Source organism: Dicentrarchus labrax, unplaced genomic scaffold (assembly GCF_905237075.1).
Source record: "Dicentrarchus labrax unplaced genomic scaffold, dlabrax2021, whole genome shotgun sequence".
In the NCBI taxonomy this organism is placed as follows: domain Eukaryota; kingdom Metazoa; phylum Chordata; class Actinopteri; family Moronidae; genus Dicentrarchus; species Dicentrarchus labrax.
In genome coordinates, this window is record NW_026136715.1 from 426,548 (window position 1) to 446,939 (window position 20,392).

The 20,392-nt window shown below is 40.5% G+C and overlaps 1 protein-coding gene across 2 annotated transcripts in view; it reads right to left on the bottom strand.

Moving 5' to 3' along the window:
* Window positions 1-20,392, bottom strand: part of plxnb3 (plexin B3) — a 100,286-nt gene that overhangs the window by 60,094 nt on the left and 19,800 nt on the right. Inside the window, exon 2 of one of the 2 annotated variants that reach the window (XM_051426672.1) lies at window positions 13,696-13,771. The gene's annotated coding sequence lies outside the window, so the exon portion shown is untranslated. Of the gene's footprint in view, window positions 1-7,980; window positions 8,334-13,695; window positions 13,772-20,392 lie in introns of those variants that run through there. The other variant, XM_051426673.1, reaches the window with a different exon arrangement.

Sequence of the window (20,392 nt, forward strand, 5' to 3'; positions counted from 1 at the left end):
CCTCTCTGCTTGTTCACACTTAAGCCCCTCACACACACACACACACACACTAGGTGTCTGCAAGTGTGTGTGAATATATTAGCACTGCAGCCTCCTCTCCAATTAACTGAGTGTGTAAGTGGTTGTGATCAGCAGGAGATCACATGATGGTAGTTTACCTCCACCTCCACTCACAGGTTCCTCACATTGACACACATATCAACACTCAGTCTGTTAACACAACTCACTGTATTAAATACACCCTGCTATATAACTCACTATAAACACACCTCACTATAGTAACTGCATCTCTCTATAGTCCCTGTACGCAATGTATTAAACCAATCTCCAGTAAATTAAACTCTGTAAATCTCTGAGAATTGAGCACAACATCAGAGGAAAAAACTGAAAATATGTAACTTTTGAGAGTGCTTCTAATCTAGAAAATCACTTCCCGTTCCTGACAGGTTGTCACGTGCAAACAAGCCATACTCTGGATACCAGACGATCGCAGATCTCAACGCCTACTAGAAAGCGCCTAGACTAGACCTAACAGTGCGGGACTGCTTTCTTAATCCATTCACTCGGACACAACAGAGATCTCATGTCTCCTCCTGTCTTACAGGAGAAAATATGTTATTTTTCTGGCAGTAATAACCGTGAAATGTCAGACTTTGCCACGCTTTGCTATAGGTTTGTAAAACCTGCTTTAATATTCCTCTCCACTTAATTTGTTGACTAGATAAAACCCAGGACCTGCAGTTTTTTCTTTCATACAAATCTCAAGGCCACGCCTTACCTGAAACAATGCTCTCCCCATTCTCCTCCACAAACTGGAGAGACTCCCTTTGTAACCCAGAGAGAGCTTTTAATCACGTCATGGTGGAACTGTTGGGTCTCTGTAAATAATGCTATAAGGAGTTCGGTCTAGACCTGCTCTATTTGAAAAATGTCCTGAGATAACTTCTGTTACGAATTGGCGCTAAACAAATAAAATTAAATTTGAAATTGAATTCTTTAACTGATCAGTGTCGGCTATAATGAGCTTTATTGATCTGATCTTTTGTTTTACGTCAACTGTCATACAACTGTTTTTACTTGTAAAGCTTTCATACACAGTGTAGCTATCAACTCTCTCTGCTGTCTCTGTCCTTCACTCAGCTCCGTGAGTGAGAGCAGAGGAAGCCCCGCCCACTGCAGAGTTTAACCTTGTGACAGCAGTAGAGAGCCATCAGCAGAATACAAACGGTTCATTCAGTAACTCAGGTAAAGGCAGCACTGAAGCACCAAACACAGGACGGAGAAACTCCCTCCAGACAGCAACAAGATCCGCAGATTACAGGAGGTTTGTTATTTTATAAAATAAAACATTAAGGAACAGCTTCAATTCAGACTTTTTTATTATTTTCTTCATAACTTTAATGCACTTTAATTGTGCACTGTGCATTGTATTATCTGGGAAAATACAAGTATCTTGTAACTTGATCGGTACTTCAATACTATAAAAAAATGAAAATGAGCCAAGCAACATTATCTGGTTCATCAGTGTTTACAAGAACACGCCTTCCACATGTGACCGTCTTAAAGACTTTGGATTGGTTCTGCAATACTGGTTTTTATTCAAACTCTCTAATCATTTATACCAGTTTTAGCAACAAAAACTAAAAGGAAATCCTCAAACAAACAAACTATTAATCATCAAAAGATCTAATCATCTAGTTTGAAACTGATGAAATGTTAAAACTGGACTCGCAGAGAGCTGCTGGCATCCTTCATGTCCCGACACTGGGAGACTTCACAGCTTCCTGTGTCGACTCAGAATACAAATGTGGTTTTTGATGGAGCTTGAATGATTTGATGATCATAAAGAGAATTTATGGAGCAGAACTTTCTGTTTATAATAAGTCAGTTTGTCATTGGAGCAGCTGATATCAGGTCAGCAGGTCTGAGAGCCGTACAAACATATGTTAAACAAGGCTTCATGGACAGAAAACGGAGTAAAGGAACGTCACAAAGACCCATATGACCTTGCAGACATGACAACCATGAACTAGGCTTAAGACCCTGAACACAAGTCTGTCTCTGCTGCGTCCTTGCCAATAAAACCCAGTCCCTCCAGGATTTCACAGGCTCTTTGTAGGATTGTTGTGGCGTAAAATTTTTGATTTCAATGATTTCTAAAAAAAAAAGTAAGCACAAGTGATCAAAATGGAAATATGGCCACATGCATTATGCAAATCACAGAAGCTGCATTTTTTTCTTTAAAAGATTATAATGAAGTTCTTGTTCATGTTCTTCCAATGCAAGAAAACATGTTTGTCTGGTCACATCATCATGATTTTAATAGTTTTTTAGTGAAAATTACATTTATGATGCAAAAATTATCATTGACAGTAATCGTGAATCACATCACAACTGCAAAATCCAAATAATCATAATATCATTTTTAAAGCTTTTTTTTAGCTCAATTCATGCTGCCCAGACTGTGAGTGCAGAGCACCGGGGGAGTGTTGGTATATTTACACCACTAGCAAAGGAGCTTTGGACCGCGGGAGGCCCATGGCAAGCCCAAGTCAGTGGGGAACACTTGACAGGGAGTGAAGCCGGTGTCATGCCAGACCTGCAACCGGCTAAGTGAGCAATATAATGCTGAAATTTAACCAACCATGATCCTTTCCACAATAATAGCAAATCATATCTTATCACAATATCTGTCAAAAACCAGACTGAGGTTGCATCTCAGAACAATTATGAACATGCACACAGCCTCAAATGTTACAGAACACATAGAAACATATATCCGGCAGCTGTGTTAAATACAACCAAATATGTATACAGAAAAAAACTTCTGGAGCTCCTTTGTACTTCGAACACTGCTCAGGATTGAAGATAAATGTGACATTACACGTATGAATCATCTTAATCTTCACAACTAAGAAAGTGAGTTTTCAGTTCAGTTTCAGTTTCAGACAAAAACTGAAAGGTCACACAGAATTTGGGGATTTGCGTTAATTGTTGCAACATTGTGACTTCCTGGAGGGGCCGAACAACAAGGGAAAGTTTTTGTATTTTATGAAAAGTCGACCTTCACTGAGGGAAACTAATCTTATCTCACACTTTGTATTATTATTTGTGTTGTATCTATTGTATGTCAGCTAATCCTAACAACCAACATTACACTGGACCATCCTCTGCTCTCTGTTGGTCCACAGGGACCAGCCCCCCATTCGAAGTGTGACCCCAGGCTGTTAACCCCCCTCCTGGACCTGATCCTAGCTGTGGAGCAGGTGTTTGTTAATGCCAACACTGAACTGGCTTTGAAATACTACTGTTTGTTTATGAAGCAATGAATGGTGGAACCCTATAGAGTTCAATTATATCCAACCTGAACGTTGAGTTTGCACGATAAGCAATAGAATGATAAATAGAATTTGAATCTACATCACAAAGCTTTATTTACACATTTATCAAGACTTTTTTTTCTGTGTCTGTGTGTAAGGGAGTGGTTGTAACTTTACAGCACACCTGCTTAAAGTGTTATTATGTGAATAACCATTTCTGTTTATTTTGATCTTGAAACAATGTTAAAGCTAATTTCTATTGGCAAGCTAGCTTGTTGTGCTGGCTAACTAATCTTAGCTTTTAAAGAGGTAGCTTAAGTTTATTTTATTTTGTATTTGATTCACGGATCAATAAGTGTTTTGGAAACTAATCGACTTTCTGTTTTGTGTTCTGGAGGCCAATAAATGAGGGAAGATAGCTCCCCCTCAACCACCTCCTGGAGTCCTGTTACCTGTCTGTCTTCCTGCCCTGTTACACCTCAGACAATGCAGAGACCTACTGAAGTATTCTAGCACACAGTGTTGGAGACAATGTCTTTTTAATTGATTCATATAGTGTATTGCAGTAAAATATACAACAATTACTGTATGGTAATTGATTAAAAGTTGTTAAAAAGTTCATCTGAACAGATGTGTCCGAGTGGTTGTGTTCATCCTGATGTCAACAGAACTACTTGAAGTTGTTCACTAAAGAATGTAGAATCTGAAAAATTGTTTAGTAGTTGAAGACAGCACATTGAGACACTGTCAAAGTCGCAAGCTGACGTCGGTTCAATTTTAATTTAGAAAATATATTTCAATCTCCTGAGGACGTTTACTGAAGTTTAGATGTTTGCAGGAACCTGATGAAGCAGCATTCTGAAAAGTGCAGGTCCAATCAGAGCTGCTTTAATATATATATTATATATATATATAAATTCCTGTGGAAGTGTATCTTTATACTGTCTTGCCTTTTTTCAATGCATTGTCTCTTTGTTTAAAGGAGCAGTTCTAGTAAATCTTGTTTAGGTCAAAGTCTCAGAGTCTCACCTGATACCAGCTGACGCTCAGAGACCCACCTACAGCCACCACATCATCATACGATGTACTGAGGACTGGTAATAACTCTGAGCTGCTGCACTGAGACCCTCCATTAAATCACATGTTTGGTTCTGATTCAGTTGTCATGACAACAAACACAAAGACGAGTCAAAGACAACAGCTGGAAACATTAAAATAAAGAGTCAAACAGGAAGTTGACCTCTAAACGCCGTCCACTATGAAGAGGACAAAGAAAAGCTCTTCATACAGAAAACACAGAAGATGATTTTTAATTTCTCTGCAGGGTGGAGACGCTGTGTGGAGGAGGAGGAGGAGGAGGAGGAGGAGGAGGAGGAGGAGGTGCCGTTCTATTAAAACAAATACAGCTTCCTGTCTCTCTCCTCTCTGGTCCTTTAACAGCCGTGAATGAGCTCCATAATGTGTTTATGAGAGCAGAATTTTTACAAGATTAAAACAAGGCTCTGAAGGGGGGGGGGACAGAAATACTGTAATAACAGAGGAAGAGGAGAGAGGAGATAAAACCTCCAACTGAACACAATCCTGCTCCCAAGCAGAGCTCCCATCTTTTACTCAGAATATACTCAAAGTAACAAAAGTTCAAGAACTCGTGCAGAATAATAAATCATTATGATGAATTCATCACTTTGAAGGTGGAGCTCATTTTAACCACTACTGTTAGGTAGTTTGTTCAGTCCCTCCAGGAAGTTCAACCAATCACATGAATTCTGCATGACATTGTTTGCAAATTCCACCAATCATTGTAGTTTCCTGCACAAAACATTGAGACGTTAGTCACCAAAGTACCAGGGCTTGAATCTTTTGTTAAATCATGATTCGACTTGAGATTCAGTCCAAAAGCTGTGGACTTTATGGTCGTCTCCATGTTGGTGTCTAGCAGCCAGCAGAGGTCACGTACTGCGAGTTGCTCTGCTCTCATTGAGCTGCTCTTGGGTTGGAAACAATGGCTGCTCGCCTGCTCACACAGGATCTGGTATTCCAGATAAACAGTAAAATGTGTTTGTGAACAGATTTGAGGAGAGAAATAATCAACAACAGAATCTGGATCCATATCTGATCAGCACTGTTTGACAGTTTGATCTGAGTTTGGTTGAGCTGGACGGACTCACTGAGAATGAGCTGTCAATCACAAGGTAGCCCCGCCCTAAAGCATACCCTGCTTTATGGTCTGTTTTACTCTAAATGGGACCATCAGTTACTAAATGAACATCATGCTGTATGGAAGAAGACTGAAACTAGAGACTGAGACCAGAAACTCATCAGGGAACTGTTTACTGAGCTCATAAATCAACTTTTCCATAAGACTCAATACTATCAGAGTGGAGTTAACCTCTGCTGGACAATAGAGAGACACTGTCCATTATATATACTGTCAATGGTCAAGCTCCTTCTTCTTGCTGCTCCATTTTAGTTAGGCTACTGACTACAAGAGCTAACATTAGCAGCGACCGACTAGCCAGTAGCAACACTGTTAGCTGCGACTGTGTTTTATGGAAGCTGCAATTTCATTGCAAAAAAATTTCCAAACACAACGTGCATCGCAAGTTTTTAGAAATCCTGAAGAGACTGTTAATAAAGTCTTTAATAAAACATCATTATTTATCTATCTTATATGAATAATCCAAATCTGAAAACATTTTCAAATAAATATAGTGCAGTGAAAAGTACAATATCTTGCTCTGAACTACACTGCAGTAAAGTATAAAGTACTCATAAAATAAATGGAATGGAATAGAACTATTCAAGTAGTACAAGTACCTCAAAATTGTACTTAAGTACAATACTTGAGCGAATGTACTAAATTACTTTCCAGCCCTTCCAGCAGCTGAATATATGACCTGTTTGATAGAAATATGTTAAACAGATCAGACTGGTTGTACTGGGAAGCTTCAGGAACGTCTGCTGTTCCAACTGAACATCATGAAAATCAAAAATGAGTGAAAGTTTTGTTTGTTGTGGAATATGAGTTGACTGCTAGATGGAGCCAATTATTAAACCGCTGCAGAGGACGAGGACAGTGAGCGTATGAAGGTCAGACCATGAAAATCTGTTTGGCGTATTAAACCAGTTTCTGCCACTAGGGGGTCTCTGACATCCAATCAATAAGAAAACTGGAAATTTGATGAGCTGGTGAAGCAGTGTGGGATCATGGGAGTTGTTGTCTTCACCACCATTGGTGTCATTGCGGTCAGCTTCTCCCGGTTAGGATTCCTTCAGTGTTCATGGTTCAGGAGGTTTCTACCGGGAGCCCAATGATCCACAGAGGTCTCCTCCTCTCCAACACAAACAGACCCGCTGATTAAAACCACTAAACACACTGAATAAAGCAGTTCCACCTTAAAAATCACTGCTTCTCCCACGCTGTTGGACAGACAAAGGATGTCCCCCGGAGGGGCTGCGAGCCGAGCTAATGCTAACGTTAGCTCAGCTTGTTTCTCTGATAACTTAAGATCCAGACGTCTGATGACTAAAATCCTTCATCCGGTTCAAATCTAGAGTTAAAAAGCACCAAGATCTAAACAGTGGATGGTAAAAATGTGGCTTCATGTTCTGGATATAGATTCAGTCTTCATTTGGAACAGTTGTAGACTTTCTGCTGTCCTGATGTCAATGTCACAAAATGTACTTTTACTTTTTAAACCTTTAACTACATTTTGCAGCAAATGTTTTTGTACTTAAGTAAAATTATCCGAATGAGCCACAGAACCGGAGCAGGGCCCGAATGAGCCACAGGACCGGAGCGGGGCGGACTGTCGGAGGCCGGCTGATGTCCAGCGGCTCCAACCAGGACTCTGACTCTGGGGATGAAGACTCGGGTGGGTTCAGGCAGCGACAGGAGAGGAAGAGGAGGAAGAGGAGCCAGTTTGTAGCCAGTTAATTAGTCAGTAACTGTTAATGTTGTCCATCATCCATCATATCGATCAGTCAGGATTAGTTTCAGTGAAGTTGGAAGTTATTTATTCCGTGTGTTCAACAACCAGACTTTCTAATGACTGCTAGTCGACTATGTCAGGGACAGCCCTACAGGACTATAACCCCTCCAGATACAATCATCATAAACTTAAGTTATTGATGGTATCAACACATTACTGCACAGTACACAAAGTACACACACAGTACACACACAGTACATACACAGTACATGTAGTAGGTACTCTCATATAAAATCTCTTTATCATTAGGAGACATTTTAGGTTTATAGCATTTCTTCATTGCTGCTCTTGAAGATGTTACACTTTATCTGTCTGTCTGTCTGTCTGTCCGTCTGTCTGCAGGATCAATAAAATCTGACAATCTCAAACACAACAGACATATTTCAGATCTCCTGTCAGCAGCTGAAACAGCAGCGAGACGTTCGTGTGCCGCAGGAAACTGAAGCGTCTCTTTTCTCTGTGAGGGAACTTAGTCACACAGAGAGAGAGACAGTCAGAGTGTGTCTCTCTACCGCTGATCTGATTCCCACTCCGCTAATTAAATCACAGCACAATTAACAAGAGTCACCTGTCAATCAAAGCCTCATCACTGAGAGTGAGAGACCTGCACCACACATGAGAGAGAGAGAGAGAGAGAGAGAGAGAGAGAGAGAGAGAGAGAGACTTACTTCATTCAGGAAACAGTCCGTCTTTCTTTCATTCCTCCAAAAAACAGACGACAAGAACTGAAAGAACCTGCACGCCGGGCGAGAGAGAGAGAGAGAGAGGGGACGAACGACTACCAACAGACAGATGGAGAGAGGGGGGGGTGACAGGAGAGATAGGCAGGGCGAGTGAGCAGCCGGCTGGATGGCTGTAATCCCATTATTGTGAACGACACATTGTTCTGAGGGAGAGAGGGCGAGAGACATTCACATACAGAGAGAGAGAGAGAGGGGGCGAGAGACATTCAGATACAGAGAGAGAGAGAGAGAGAGAGAGACAGGGGGCGAGAGACATTCAGATACAGAGAGAGAGTGTCCCAGTGGGGACCGAGGGGGCGAGGCTTAGCTGCACACTTATATGTGGGCGTGGTCGGATGGGCGGGGCCAGAGTCATTAATATTTAATCATTGGTTGGAGGCGTGAAGTTAGAGAGAGAGAAAGAGAACGAGGTAATAAATCAGTGTGAGTGTTTTATAGGTTTTATCTGAAGGAGGGTGGAGCCTTGTGAGGGTCAATATGAATACAAGCATTCAATGCTGGCGACCCCTCGTGTCCAAAAACACCTCTGTGGACACGTTCCAGAATGGCTGCGACCGCCAGAGCTGATCACAGCCGTTCTAATGGCGATTCCACCAGAAGCGTCTCTCCGCAGAGAATATGCAGTTTGTCTGTTTGTAACGGTGGCAGCGACCGAGGTCGCACTACACAGAATTAAAACAGAGAGAACATTGAACTACATAGCCAACGGACCCAGGGTAGAAGCACTGACAACAACGTCAGATAGAAAGGGTAAAAGCACTGACAACAACGTCACACAGGAAGGGTAGAGGCACTTACAACAACGTCAGACATGAAGGGTAAAAGCACTGACAACAACGTCAGACAGGAAGGGTAGAAGCACTGACAACAACGTCAGACAGGAAGGGTAAAAGCACTGACAACGTCAGACAGGAAGGGTATAAGCACTGACAACAACTTCAGATAGGAAGGGTAGGAGCACTGGCAACAACGTCAGGTAGGAAGGGTAGAAGCACTGACAACGTCAGACAGGAAGGGTAGAAGCACTGACAACGTCAGACAGGAAGGGTAAAAGCACTGACAATGTCAGACAGGAAGGGTAAAAGCACTGACAACAACTTCAGATAGGAAGGGTAGGTGCACTGACAACAACGTCAGATAGGAAGGGTAGAAGCACTGACAACGTCAGACAGGAAGGGTGGAGACACTGACAACGTCAAAAATGAAGGATAGAAGCACTGACAACAATGTCAGACAGGAAGGGTAAAAGCACTGACAACAACGTCAGACAGGAAGGCATTGATGGCGGCGCCACACTGTGTGACAAACCCATTCATCCCAGGCCTAAAAACCTCCTCATTGTGCCGCGCTCACAGTAACTGAGCTAACAGCAGTTACTTATGGTAAACAAATCCTGTTTTGACAGATATTGAGACATGAGTTACAATTTTGAAATGAAAATCATAGTTGGTCAAAAACAAACATGTTGTCACTGACACAGTTGGTGGTGTTTGACTTTAAAGCACTTGAAGAGAGAGTCAGTGGAACATCAACCTGAGTCTGTTATTGTAACGTAGAACGTTACATAACGTTGATTTAAGATTTAAAACTTACTGCTGCTGCACTTTTACTGTTTACACCTGTTTACACACCTGTTTACACTTGTTTACACACTTGTTTACACCTGTTCACACACCTGTTCACACACTTGTTTACCACTGTTTACACACATATTTACACACCTGTTTACACAGCTGTTTACACACCTGTTTACACCTGTTTACACACCTGTTTACACCTATTTACAAACCTGTTTACACACTTGTTTACACCTGTTTACACACCTGTTTACACACCTGTTTACACCTATTTACACACGTGTTTACACCTATTTACAGACCTGTTTACACACTTGTTTACACCTGTTTACACCTATTTACACACTTGTTTACAGCTGTTTACAACTGTTTACACACATGTTTAGACCTGTTTACACACCTGTTTAGACCTGTACCTGATCAGAGTGAGTGTCTGCACACAACGTCCCTGCTCAGGTGAGTTCCACTTTCTGTTTGTGTCTGTTGTCTGACTGGTTCACAGCTCACAGGTCACAGCAGGTGAGAATCAGACAGTGTTCAGGTCGTCATGGTAACCATAGACAGGTTAATGTAGTGTGAACAGTGTGTATGTGTGTGTGTATTATTGGCAGCATCTTATCAGTGACACACACACTGCTGGTAAAACATGTGTGCCTGACCTCATGTGAGTGAGTGTGTGTGTGTGTGTGTGTGTGTGTGTGTGTGTGTGTGTGTGTGTGTGTGTGTGTGTGTGTGTGTGTGTGATATTAATGCATTCATATGTGTGTGTGTGTGTGTGTGTGTGTGTGTGTGTGAGCTCAGCTGGGAGTGTTTGTCCACTTCTCATCAGGACCCTCATGCAATATTAATCTCACACACACACACACACACACACACACACACACACACACCGGTCACATGCACCGCTGCACACACACATCAATCAAACACACAAAGAGAAAACACACACACACACACACACGCACACACACTGTCAGACCTCAGGCTGTGTGTGTGTGTGTGTGTGTGTGTGTGTGTGTGTGTGTGTGTGTGGACAGCTGGAGTCTATGATGTGATTTTATATCTCTGCATTAACCATTAATCTGATCATACAAATAAACAAAAGCAATACTTAAGTTAACAGAGTACAAGTTGTAGTATTGTAGTAGAGTACAACATGTAATAATATAATGTATAAATATAATGTAATAATATAATTCAATTCAATTCAATCTAATTTATTTGTATAGCGCCAATTCATAACAGAAGTTATCTCAGGACACTTTTTCAAATAGAGCAGCTCTAGACCGAACTCCTTATAACATTATTTATAGATCTTTATCATATTGGACATTCAATATATCAGATCTTCGTCATACCTTTGTAGTACCAGACCATTGTCTTATTGGACCTTTGTAATATCAGACCTCAGTAGAGTGACTGAAACTGCTGTTCTTATCATCTACGTCGGTGAATAAAGGATTTATTTCCACCAAACCAGAGTTGGTGATTGTTGGAAAGACAAAGTCGATTTAGTTTCTGTCCACTTTGATTGAAGTTACAAAGTTAGGATGATCTGAAGGTAAAATGAGTGTTTCTGTCTCTGGAGTCTGGTGGAGAGTGATAGTGATATTACGGCTGTTTGTGGTTAAACTAAAGGTCTATCTCTGTAGGGATCCTTTCCATAATGCTGTCAGACACTGAGAATAACAACCTGAGTGTGTTAGTAGCAGAAACAACTACTGTTAGTGGAACAAACGACAACTACCGTTAGTGCAACAGACAACAGCTACTGTTAGTGGAACAGACAACTACTACCGTTAGTGGAAGAAACAACAACTACTATAAGTGGAAGAAACAACAACTACCGTTAGTGGAACAGACAACAGCTACTGTTAGTGGAACAGACAACTACTACCGTTAGTGGAACAAACAACAACTACTATAAGTGGAAGAAACAACAACTACCGTTAGTGGAACAGACAACAGCTACTGTTAGTGGAACAAACAACAGCTACTGTTAGTGGAACAGACAACAACTACCGTTAGTGGAACAGACAATGGCTACCGCTAGTGGAACAGACAACAACTACTGATAGTGGAACAAACAACAACTACCGTTAGTGGAACAGACAACAACTACTGATAGTGGAACAAACAACAACTACCGTTAGTGGAACAAACAACAACTACCGTTAGTGGAACAGACAACATCTACCGTTAGTGGAACAGACAACAGCTCTTGTTAGTGGAACAGACAACAACTACCGTTAGTGGAACAGACAACAGCTACCGTTAGTGGAACAGACAACAACTGCCATTAGTGGAACAGACAACTACTACTGTTAGTGGAACAAACAACAACTACCGTTAGTGGAACAAACAACAACTACCGTTAGTGGAACAAACAACAACTACTTAGTGGACGCACTTAAGTTTACATTGCAGCCCATATCGCAAATATTTTATCATCTACGTCGGTGAATTAGGGATTCATTTGCATCAAACCAGAGTTGGTGATTGTTGGAAACACTAACAAAGACAGTTTTGTTGAGCCTTGATGTTTGTTATTTAGTTTCTGTCCCATTGTCCTGGTCTGAGGGTGCTCCAGTGTGTCATCCAGTGACAGTGAAGATTTAACACTTTAATAATCAATCAAAAAGTGAAGTTAGTGTCACAGACAGCAGTTTATGATCCTGTTTGAATTTTGATGCTGGATGAGGCTGCATTATATATTATCTGTTCATTATTATTACTAGTAGCAGCAGTATTTATTATATAATATTGTTATATTACTGGGTGTAATTGTTTGATTGTGTGTGTGTGTGTGTGTGTGTTGTTTATCAGGTGTGTTAGGTTTTACAGCAGAAACAAAAGATGAAGGACGAGTGAAAAGGCTTTAAAGGGGGAGGAGGAGGAGGAGGAGGAGGAGGAGGAGGAGGAGGGTGATCGGGAGGGTGAGGTTTAGAGAGCGTGAAAAGCAGCTTGTAGAGAGACGAAGCAACCAGGCGGAGTAATGAATGGAGGGGGAGGGTAGGAGGTGAAAGGTGACACACAGTAATTGGGAGGAAATGTGTGTGATGGAGAGAGACAATGTGTCCCAGTTCAACAGCACAAATAAAATCAAGTCAACTTTATTTATTTCTCTTTAATATGTTAAATAAACACGTAGAAACAAATGAAATAAATGAAAAGCATATTAGCTTTTTTAGATATTTAAACTGTATTCTCTAATATGTAGTTGAGTTGTGTTCTTACACTATCCCAAATGTTTCCAGCAATGTTCAAACTCAGAGAAAACTGTAATTTTATTTAGGTTATTCACCAGTCGCCTGTCGATGGTGTCATATCCCCTTTGTGCCTGCGTCAGCGTTGTGGTTGTCTGCCAGAAGCTGTCATACATTGACTGTTACCCTCAGTCTCCTGAACCATGAACACTGAAGGAATCCTAACCGGGAGAAGCTGACTGCAATGACACCAATGGTGGTGAAGACAACAACTCCCATGATCCCTCGCTGCTTCACCACCTCATCACACTTCATATTATTTTACTGTTTGGATGTCAGAGACCCCCTAGTGGCAGAAGGTGCACACAGTAGGTTTAATTAGGGGACGCTGTCTGCAGTAACCACACCCAACTGTGATGTCACAGTGTACTGGAGTATCACTGCGACCACGTGTTAAAGAACTGGAGGTCAGTACTGATGTCAAGTTATTCTTTCTAAGAATGAAAATTCAAATGAGATTCTGTAAAAACTTTTTACAAAAGTCCAACATTCGCTGAAAGAAAAGATTCATAACGAGTCTGTTAATGAGAGACTGAGAACAATGACTCCTCTGTTACCCCCTAATGATCTGTGGGTCAATGAGGCTGAGTCTGCAGATTCCTGCAACAACCAATCAGATCACTGCATCCTAAACCAATCAGACAGAGAAACCTTTCCAAAGACGACACTCTGCAAGAACCCAGTTCAGGACTGATGACATCATCCTCTCTGAGGTCACTAGTTGCTACAGTAACCAGCTGGACGCTATGACTCGGTGTGCCGCATCAGCAAAATACAGAGATTAGAGTCGTACCAACCTGCTGAGGCAACCTGTTGTATCTGTGATGTGAGGAAGAGGAGGAGGAGGAACCTTCTTCATCAGGAGGACGTTTGCTTTAGGAACACAAGAACAGACCATTGTTACAGTTTCGTTATTTCATTATTGATTAATGTATTGATTGGTTTTCATTTAAAGCTCCAGTGTGTCGAAAGCACGGTTATTAAGGTGGGGTGAACATGATAGGGATTTCAGACCAGCACAGCTTGATATGAGATTTAAGGAACTGACTGACTGACTGGCGTTACTTCGTATTGTGTAATTTCATCTGATACTGGCCTGGATAGTTTCCAACAATTACAGGAAAACCATGATTTAGATAAAAAAGATTTCTACAGATATTTGCAGCTTAGGCATCATTTCGATAGAAATATTAAAATCTGAAAGGAAGGTGACTTGGACCTCATTGACATTCTCATTGATCCATATAAAGGTAAAATCCATAAGAAAGTGGTCTCTAGATTATACTTTGACCTGCAACGTTATAAAAAAATGTCAACATCATATGTCAAATGTAACTGGGAGAGGGAAGCAAATATAACTTTGTTAGAGGACGATTGGCTAAACATGTGAAATAAACTCCTCCACCACCAGTTCAGGGCAGTGGAGGGAATTTGCATGGAAGAATATTATCAGGTTTTTTATCACCCCAAGAAGAACATTTCTACAAAGTGGCAGTACAGAATCTGGGCATTGCTGGAGACAATGTAATAATGTGATGGCTGACCATTGTCACATCTTTTGGTGTTGTCCAGTAATTCAACCGTACTGGCTAGTTGTAGTTAAAGAAATAAATTCTATTCTTGGTTTTGACATTGAGTATAATTTTCAGACTGTATATCTGTGTAATCTACCAGTTGATCTCAATTCCCAGGATAAGTATCTTCTTAAGATATTACTGACGGCCAGCAAGAAATCGATAACAAGGAAATGGCTTAACAGGGAGCCGCCGACGGTGGGAGAATGGTCAGCCACTGTAAAAGAAATACATGAAATGGAGATGTTGACTTTTTCTCTAAGATTGAACCGTAATGAAGCCCAGAGGTATTGGTTGAAATGGCTCTTGTATATAAATGAGAAAACCGAATAGAGCAGCTCCTTTCTTTTTCATTTTGTTTATCCTCAGCACTGTGACTGATGCTTTGTTGGACTTGCCCTGGAGAGACTCCCTTCTCTGGCCGGCTGGCTTTTGCCTGCCTTCCTCTAATCCCCTCCCTCTTCATCTCTCACCTATGGATTTTAGTAACCCTTTAGTACAAGGAGTAATACTATTGTATGTTTCTTTTTGGAACAATATATTTATTTCCCCTGGTGACCTATATGTTCAGGTTTGTTTGTTTGATTTGTATGTTCTGTTTGTCTCTGTAAAACTTTAAAACTTTGCATTTAAAACAACATTTTTTTTAAAAAAAAGCTCCGCTGTGTCACATTAATATAATATCCATCGGTATGTTTTCATTAGTGTTTAATCAGCTGAAAAAAGGAATTGTTGTTTTTTGTTACCTTAGAATGAGACGTTATTAGCTTTGCTGTAAAGACTCACTGATTCGAGTCAGAAATCGTTAACGCTAACATTTTAACGTTATAGCTGCGACTCCATCGCTGACCCCTGGATGGATCTAAGTGTACCACCAACCGGTCGATGGTCAGATTCTAAAGTTATGAATCTGTTGACTGAAGCTTTGCTGCTAACAGTGTCTCCACTCTCCACAAGAGTGACAAGAGTAACGTTAACGCTGACAGTCGGTGAGTCACACTACATTGATGATTACAGTGCACGATCAAATCTGGAAGACATTTGGATTCTATAATAACGAAGGAAAGTTGGAGAAAAGTCTGTCCATTTGGACGATATGTTGGACAGCAACGAAGTCCAGCAGTAGCACGACAGATGTTTCTACAGGAGAAAACCAAACACTGGCTGAGTACACACTGAAGGCTGAGCTGTAATCAGTTGGTTGCAATCTGCAACTTAACCACTACATGGCACTGAATGCTGCACACTGGAGCTTTAAAGAAGTGATGGTCACATGATCCTCTAATATTATCACAGTCAGACACACAGTCAGAGTTCAGGTGGTGAAAGTCAGTATATATAATGAGGGGGGTCCTGCAGCCTCAGACACAGGAACCTATCAATACATTGTTGACTGATCAGATGTTTCATGTTCTTCTGATATTAAAGCAGATCACAGCATTAGTTATTCAAATTCACACGTGTGCACACACACACACACACACACACACACACACTTTTATAAACTGTTCAGAGGCTTCTGGGTAAAAATGAGCAGCTTTAAACTCTCATTGCTCCTATTGGTTGTGCATTATTAAATTATTATTATTACCCATAAATTCTATTGATCACTGATCATCAGTGTACTGCAGCAGATCAACAGATGAGCTGTTTCTGATCACTGACAGTATTTATTAGTAAATAAATAATACATAATAATAAATTAATAACAGTTTTCACTAAGGTGCAGAGAGAACAGAGGGATGACACAATATAAATATATATATATATAAATAATTTCACTGTTTCCTGCTGCTGAGTTCACTGACTCACTGTGAGGACCATTATGGCAAAAGAAAATATAGAAAAATATCGTAGTGATATTTTGTTTTGTGATATTCTATTGATGATCAAAAACACTGTATGGATTCTTGTATTTAAGCCCCCAACCGTTAGATAGCAGTGCTGTAAAATGTAAACTGAGCAGACCTCACTGGTTGCATAAAAAACACCTTTTTACTCAGATGTGATGCATATGGTGTTCTTTATACTATTACTATACTTTCCAATATATGTCCTTGCCTACAGTATCACAATAAATCACAATATATTGAATTGTTGTGCTCTCTAGTGAGAATGTATATTATTGTTTTTATGTTGATTGTTTGGGAGTGATTGTTATTCTTTGGTTATGTTTCTTACTTTTACATATTGTGTTTTATTTCTAGTTGATCTTTTATCTCTGTAACCTGAGCGTTACTGACCTCCGCCCAGGTTCTACAGCTGAAAATGAGCTTTTAGCTTAATAGATACAATAGATACAATACATGTATTATCTCTGTTAAATAACTGTAAAATAAACAGAGAGCAAAGAGAGGTAAAGACTGTTAATATTGGAGTTATAGAGAGGAGGGTTGTTCATCCCTGTTTTTTGTCTTCAAGGCCAACTCCTGCCTCAGCTGGCTGTGTGTGTGTGTGTGTGTGTGTGTGTGTGTGTGTGTTGTGTGTGTGTGTGTGTGTGTATTTGTGTGTGTGTGTTGCATTGTGGGTCGTCCTTCAGACTATAAACCATGTGACACAAGCGCAGACTGAAGTCTCTTTGTAGTGTTTTTAGTGTTTGTGACTGGCAGGGGGGCGGAGCCACATACTGCAGTTTTCATTAAATATAAGATTTATTTTAACTCAGAGTGATAAAAACCTAATTTGTGCGCATAAATGAACAGAATATAAAGTTGAAACACGCATTTCAGAGACAATGACTGCAGTAACTATGGCAACCTGAACTCATGTTCATTAACAGACAGCATGGATTTCAAACTGTTTGATATTGACTTAATGTATTAACATGTTAACAACAATTATTTTCAGTTCTTTGTATAAAAATCTAAACATTTCAGATGTTCAGTCTGATCGAGGTTCATAGTAAAAATGTGTGTTTTATTATGTATAAACAATAATATAATAATATTTAAATAATATTGTCAGTTCTTTGTATTCAGTCAATAAAAACGTGGACTCTGACAGTTTAAAGCAGCCTGAACCTGAACAGGTTAATAAACAGGAAGGAGCAGATGTATTGACGAGGACAGATGAGTGTGAGGCTCCTCGGCCTATAGATCATCAATCAATACCTGCAGTGATTGATTATCTGTACGCTCCGCACTGCTCATTAGCTCGTTATACGCTGCAGCAGACAAACAGGAAGTGATTCATTGTTCGACCTCACAGTTGGCCTTAAAGGCAGATGGCTGATGAGGAAGAAAGGACCAGTGTGGGCCCCCCAACACACTTATAAAGTTAAAACAGATTAATTTATTGATGACTGAAGGGGAAATAATCAACATGAATATGGGAAAAACAAACCAACAAATAAGAAATAAATTGAATTTGAAGAGATATTGAGGACGTGATTAGGATTGTCTCTTTGTCCCTTTGTGACTCACATTTTGTTTCTTAAAATAATAAAAAGAACAAGAAGAGCAGAAACAGGGTTGATTGTTTATAATAAAGACAATCCTCAGAGGGGACTCCTTAAAACAAAATACGCTTAAATTGTGGGTCTGTACTATCACATGTTATTGTCCTGTAGAGGCATAATGTCCCAGACCCCCAGGGGCCCGGATCCCTAGGGGCCCCTCAGGCTGCTGCCTATGGTTATCCAGACGTGAGTTCACTCTGTGGTGTTGTTGCTGATGAATTATTAACGATGTGACAGTTAATTGGATGGTTCTCTGTTTATATCAGTCTGTCTCAGATAAACACACCTGATTCTTCTTCAGGTAAACCTCCTGCATTTACACAAACAATCAATCATAAATATAGAATCATCTGCATAGAACAGCACATTTTGGAGATCAGTACAAAGTAATTAATCATTAACCTGCCTGATCACATACACAACTTAACTGTCACTACCAGCACCTGAACGACCCTGAACACAACACCACTCTGAACACAGCACGACCCTGAACACAGCACAACCCTGAACACAAAAAGACCCTGAACACAACACGACCCTGAACACAGCAAGACCCTGAACACAACACGACCCTGAACACAGCACAAGCCTGAACAGGACCCTGAACACAACACGACTCTGAACACAGCAGAATTTTTCAATTCAATTTTATTTGTATAGCGCCAATTCATAACAGAAGTTATCTCTCTCTCTCTTTTCAAATAGAGTAGGTCTAGACCGAACTCTTTATAACATTATTTACAGAGACCCAACAGTACCACCATGAGCAAGACCTTGGTGACAAGGGCGAGGAAAAACTGCCCGTTAAAAGGCAGAAACCTAGGACAGATCTTTCGGCTCTAGGTGGGTGGGAGAGAGAGAGACAGAGAGACAGAGAGACAGAGAGAGAGAGAAAGAGAGAGAGAGACAGACAGACAGAAAGACAGACAGACAGACAGGTGCACAGCAACAACAGTATTGGTAATGGCAATCTAGCAGGACCATGGCAGGAGGCTCCACCAGGATCGATAAGAACCGGCGAGACGAGAAAGCACAAGAACTCCGGGGAAGAAGTGAAGTTAGTAACATGCATTTAAAGGGACATGAATGAGTGCAGAAAGAGAGAGGAAGAGAGGAGCTCAGTGCACCATGGGAAATCCCCCGATAGTCTAGGCCTATAGCAGCATAACTAAGGGATGGTTCAGGACTCACCTGATCCAGCCCTGACTATAAGCTTTATCAAAGAGGAACGTCTTAAGCCTACTCTTAAATGTGGTGAGGGTGTCTGCCTCCCGAACCACAACTGGAAGCTGGTTCCACAGGAGAGGAGCTTGGTAACTGAAGGCTCTGGCTCCTGTTCTACTTTTAGAGACTATAGGAACCACAAGTAGCCCAGCAGAGAACGTAGTGTTTTAGAGGGGAGTATGAGTCTTTAAGATATGAAGGGGCCTGACCATGAAAGCTTTATGGGGGGATTTTAAATTCTATTCTAAACTTTACAGGGGCCGCGAGCTGTACGATTCATATTTATTTTCAATTATTTTATTTGTATAGCGCCAATTCATAACAGAGTATCAGGACACTTTTCAATAGAGGGTCTAGACCGACCTTTAAAACATTGTACTCTTTTCTAGTTCCTGTCAGTACTCAGCGTTCTGAATTAATTGGAGCGTTTTAATGGACTTATTGAGGCAACCTGATAATAAAGAGTTACAGTAATCCAGCCTTGAAGTAACAAATGCATGGATTAGTTTTTCTGCATCTGTCTGTGATAGTATGTGTCTAATTTTTGTAATATTACGTAAATGAAAGAAGGCAGTCCTAGAGGTCTGTTTCATGTGGGAGTTAAAAGACAAATCCTGATCAAAGATAACTCCAAGATTCCTGACAGTGGTAGAGGCCAAGGTAATGCCATCTAGAGTAACTATATCTTTAGACAGTGAGTCTCTGAGTTTAACATCAGAAAATTGCAGCTCATCCAGGATTTTATGTCCTTAAGACATGTTTGTAATTTAGATAATTGATTAATTTCATCGGGCTTGATCGATAGATATAACTGCGTATCATCTGCATAACAGTGAAAGTTAATGGAGTGATTCCTAATAATGTTGCCTAAAGGGAGCATATATATTGCAAATAGTATTGGTCCAAGTACAGAACCTTGTGGAACTCCATGACTAACTGTAGTATTTATTGAAGATTCATCGTTAACATGTATAAACTGCAAACGATCTGATAAATATGACTTAAACCAGTTTAGTGCGGTTCCTTTAATGCCAATTTGATGCTCAAGTCTCTGTAAAAGAATATTATGGTCAATGGTGTCAAATGCAGCACGAAGATCTAATAATACAAGTACAGAGACAAGTCCATTGTCAGAAGCAATCAGTAGGTCATTATTAACTTTAACCAGAGCTGTCTCTGTGCTATGATGGACTCTAAATCCTGACTGAAAATCCTCAAATAAACTATTGTTATGTAGAA